We start from the raw sequence: 5,428 nt of genomic DNA, 5'->3' as shown, positions 1-5,428 counted from the left end.
TAATGTTTTAAACACCCCTTAACACCTTTATTTGTCCCTCCAATGCGTGACACGAAAACTTTATATTCTACAAGTTTTATTGCTTCCTGTTGTTACGTATTAGATTTTCAAATAGCCTGAAACTGAGTTAAATGATACTTTAGATTTAGTAGTTAAATTGTACTTTGGATTTAGTAGTTAAATTAAAGTCGATATATAGTCAGTTTATGATATTTGCCAACAAGATTGATACACACAGTTTTCTTTTATAACACAAATATGTTTTAATATACACACAACAATACAATTAGTAATAACGGTTATTACTAATAGTTATTACAAACAATAATTTATAAACAAAAGTTTCACAAACTTACAAGCAATATAAAGTCTTCTTTCTAGTTTGGAACTTCCTTGATATCTTATCGAGGGTTCACGATGAACGAGTTGATTACGAGTTGATGTAGGTAGAATTCAATTAGTAGAAAGCTAGCTAGCCCTGTAGTTCTCGCTGATCATACGCCGATTACAGGTCGAGTTTTACCGATGACGTTAGGTAATGTTTTCGTAAAAATACAAATGTCCGATGAGAATCCACTGAAGTGAAATGAGTTGTAATGTTCGAACTTTATAAACGCTCCTGGTCAAATATCTGAAGTTTTCCGATTGATAAGCGTCGTAACAATCACAGTTATAGCTTCCAAAGTATGTAGCACACTGACTATAGCAAACTAATAATAGATATTATATTTTGACGTGTGTCGCGTTGGTTATATTTATAGGCTGGGGAGGCATTCTAGAAAATTCAGATTAAGTAACAATACTGAGCTAAATTTAAGCGTTTTCATACACACATATATTGTTGAATCTTACTCTTTGGAGAATAGACAGGAGTTTCGCAATACATATTTAACACTATAAGTTACGTATGTTTCTAAATATAAATTTAATCTAAAAAAACGTTGATATTAAAATAAATATATAATAACAAATTCGTTACACCGTTTGTACATATAAACATCACTGACAAATTCATAATTCCAGTTGGCGTCTCCTTACTACAGATGCGCAATTTCGAGTAAAAAGAAAGAAAGAACCAGTCAAGTATAGCAAAATTCTGAATTGTTTTAATTTGTGGCATCGACTTCTTAAGAAGGTATAGCATAACTGTGTTACACAGTTTTAAACCTCAGGTTTTGAAAGAATTTCAAGCAATGTGGTTTCATATACTTAATTTTAAGCAGATGTCTTTGTATTACTATTTATCAAAACAATCATAGTGGAGCTGTGTGGTTTAATTTGTATAGCTGCTGAATATGTGTGTGCATCTGTCTGTCCGTACGTCTTTATAGGTCTGTAAATAATTAGAGTCTACATAACTTAGGAGTTTATGGATACTTGCATACGTATCCGACAATGTCGGGTTTATAAAGTGAAGCTATAAATGTAGACGGAGACCGCCCCTCTCACTGTTATGAGTTGTAACACACGAATCATTCGTCTCATATAATGGTATTCGTGCAACGCACAACATTAAGCACGCTTGTTTGTTGTCAGTTTCACATACCTTGCTACCGACTTCCTCGCTCAATTAAACCCTCATTCGTGGCATTAAGATAAAAGATTGAAATGGCTACCCAACTCCAATTATTTCCCCCATTGCTTATTCATTTAATCTGAGAAGGGGGTTTTCTCTGCCAAATATCATCGAAATTGATTAAATAAATTCCTCATAACCATTTATGCTACCAGACAGATGGCCACGTGTAACAGAACATCGTCAGTACCCCTGAAATGAGAATGAAAAACTAGTCCTATAAGTAATGGTGTAAGTTAGAACCACCAAAACAAAAGTTTTTTTTCAGTCTACCTATATTAGACCTATATCTGTTCTTTAATCTATTTTTTGCCCCAGAATTACTGAATATGTTTAACAGTAACCCCATTTGTATCTACGAAGGCAAAGTACTGACTGTTAAGTAAAACAGATAAAACATTTTGTACTGATAAAAAAAATGGCACAAGTCAATAATTAGTTAAGAGCAACATGCTGAATAGAGTATCCGTGATTCGAGTTAAAACTTATATATATTGTCGAGCTCGGTGTCAAACATTTATCAGGGCATGTCTTAACAAGCGTGAAGCCCCAAGCAATCAGACCTCGCAATCCTCTCATAGACTGTTCACCAGGGGGAAGGGATGGTTGGATTAAGAAAACTTCTCCTTAGCCTTTGTTGTTGTTTTTTAAGGCTCAGATCTGATGCATGATTGTTACTTATAAAATTAAACATCACACGTTTCGTTTTTGCGAGAGATAAAAATAATATATTTCAATTTTAATCTAATAAAACAATGGACTATCTGTGCCCTGCACGCCACGGGTACAGAAACTAAATTTTTTTAGCTTCGTAAGCCTGAAACTTACCATTGAGCCATAGAAGGAAGATTGGGTGAGGGGATGTCACGGGGTACAACCAGTCCTGAGAACCTCAAAACTTTTTTGGCCCTCGTATGGGTGCAATAATCAGATAATCTACAATATATATATATGTATATTATTTTTTAAACTCCCACTTTCGTTTTAATACAAATTTTTAACTTTTTAAGCTCTGCCAATAAGTTTTACTTCTTCTTTTTAAAACATTCTCTTAGTCCTTACGAAATTTTCCCTTCATTTATATCCTGTGGTTATCAGGAGTCAAAGTAAACATAGGTAGTGTTGAGAATTAAGGTATGGATAAACTCAAATGCGCGAGGCTCCAAGTGGTCTTTTGGCACTGTTTATTATTACGAGTACGTTCCTTCCATTACTGGCTGCGGATGGTGAATATTGTTTCGTGTGTGGGATGTTGTGGGCTAGAGCATCCACCCATACTTGCTATTAATGCTTATATCTTTTATTTTTTCCATATGTAAGATACTTTTCTTACAACGATGATTAAGTCTGATAGTAGGTGTATCCCTACCATTGGGTGGGTCTTATTTCTGCAGATACTTCCCTTAGTACGGCGGTCCATGTTAGTCTCCCCAGGCTGTAGCTTGTACCATAGTTTTATTTGTCTTTGATCTGCGACGTTTTAGGTTTTTGGCCTTTTTGCCTGAAAAAAAAAGTTTAATTAAAAAAAAGGTTGGATTGCAAAATTAATGCTCCAAAATCCAAACCAGGTTTATCAAGTGCACGTACAAGGCTGTTCCCATCCTATAAACAGGGTAACCTGGATAAAAAATGAAATAGTAAGTCACAATGTAACTGACTGACCCGTTTAGTCTGAAAGAAAGAAAAACGCGCTGTCGCACTCAACATACCTGTCTCTTAAACTGGAGTAAAGCATAATTACGCTGCTTATTAACGGTTGTTGTTTGTAGTTTTTTTTGGGGGGGGGGATCTGTGGTTTTTAATAACAATTTCAGTTCCTTTCGTTTCTTTCTTTGAAGCCCCCCTCCAAAAAAAAAATTGACCCATTCTCAACCTGTTTCATAAATTGTAATAAATTATTCTATTCTGTTCTACAGGATTTTTTATACTGGATACACTCAAGTTCAGAAAATCAAGATTACAACTGGTCAACAATACCCATCACCAACTCTTGGGCTAATCTCGCCTGCTCGAATAGTGAGTGGGATTTGACTGTGACTCTTATAGCGCACCCACAACCCCAAAGAGAGAAACTCGTTTTTTGTGTCAACGGGTGCAGAACCGCAAATCCTCGAATTCACAGACCAGGAAATGAAAAACAGTCTGAATTCACAGACTTCAAATTAAAAACAAAGACACTAAGGCAAGTGCGGCGTTGCTTGCTCGGTGGTCAACATGAGGACATTGTTTAGTGAACTTTGAATAAGCTCAAATCGCTATTGGTATCAAGGAAAAGAAATTATATGGCCAACGTTTTGGCTAAACTTCTGACCACGTGAAGGTCATTTACCGAAATTTTTACCACCTAATCCTTTTTCATTATAACAATCATAATTATTTCTTTAGATTTTATCATATTGCACCTGCGTTCGTTTTATATCGTTTATTGTCTCTTTCGTTTTCACAGCAACTAAGCCTAACCAAGTTTGACTTAAGGTAAAAATTCACTATCGGGTGGAAAAACCAGTCTTATCCACTGACCCAAATGATAGCTGCCATTTCACCTATGTTGATTGTAACCTAGATTCTTGCTTCAGCTGGTGAAAGTATCAAACAAATCTAACCTACCCCTCCTCGTTCTATCCCTCCTTCTCTACGTACATGCAAGGAAACTTTTAACCTCCAGGTGGCAATGAAACACCGCAGGCGAGACACGTCAGAGCCAATCGGCTTAATCCTTAAAAAAAAAAAAAAACGAGTTATAAGGGATTTAACTTCTAAGGGACCATCTGTGCATTTAATATATTACATGAACTACATTAATGAACATACATTTATTAAATGAGGCAATCGTCTTATATCATATTTAATAAAACGGATAACACAGATAGCCCTCGAGCAGTTTTGCGCGAAATTCAAAACAAATAAACAAAAAAGACTTACCGCTGACAGTTCCCGTGTGGGACAGCAGTAAGATTGTTAGTTATGAAATAGTAATGTATGTGACCTTTTTCTCCCTACAGTACGTATTGTCACGTGATAACATAATTTTGTTATTTAGTAAAACATTTCTTATGATAGGTTTCAAAATATATTTTACGATTAATATTTAAATATTTCTTGACTATTCTTTGTAAACTTATGTTACAACTTTGACAGATAGGTATCACTGTAAGTGATACCTGTTGATAAATGTAAGTCAGGATTTTCTAAATACATTCTAATATTAACGAAAAAAATATTATGTATTAATAAACCAGCACTTAGGAAGTTTTGTATGTAGGAACTGAATAGGATTAGTCAATCAGAACATAAGATAATTAATTTATATTTCGATGACTTCATATTTCCGCTGTTTTTTGTTTGTTTGTTGTTGTTCACTAGATTTAATATTGAAGATGTTTAAAGTTTCTCTAGAGCCTATAATTGGCTCATCTTATAGACAACAATTAAAAAATTATTTCCAACCATCAGTCGAATAATTAAATTATTTGTTTATTGTCTTGTTGTTCACTAGATTTAATATTGAAGATGTTTAAAGTTTCTCTAGACCCTATAATTGGCTCATCTTATAGACAACAATTAAAAAATTATTTCCAACCATCAGTCGAATATTTAAATTATTTGTTTATTGTCAAGCACAAGAGTACACAATTGGTCATCTGTGCTGTGCCCACACGGGTATCGAAACCAGATTGTTAGTATTATAAGCCTTTCCATTTGCCACTGAACCACGGGGTAGAATTGAATATTTAATTATAGAAGAAAAAAAACTAAAACATAAATCAAATGCATTAGAAGATTATTTTGCTAAATTTATCTATATATATATAAAAGAGGAAGTTTGTTTATTTGTTTATTTTGTTCGCTATA

The sequence above is a fragment of the Limulus polyphemus genome, unplaced genomic scaffold (assembly GCF_000517525.1).
Source record: "Limulus polyphemus unplaced genomic scaffold, Limulus_polyphemus-2.1.2 Scaffold1288, whole genome shotgun sequence".
Taxonomy (NCBI): Eukaryota; Metazoa; Arthropoda; class Merostomata; order Xiphosura; family Limulidae; genus Limulus; species Limulus polyphemus.
This window is presented reverse-complemented; position numbering follows the sequence as displayed.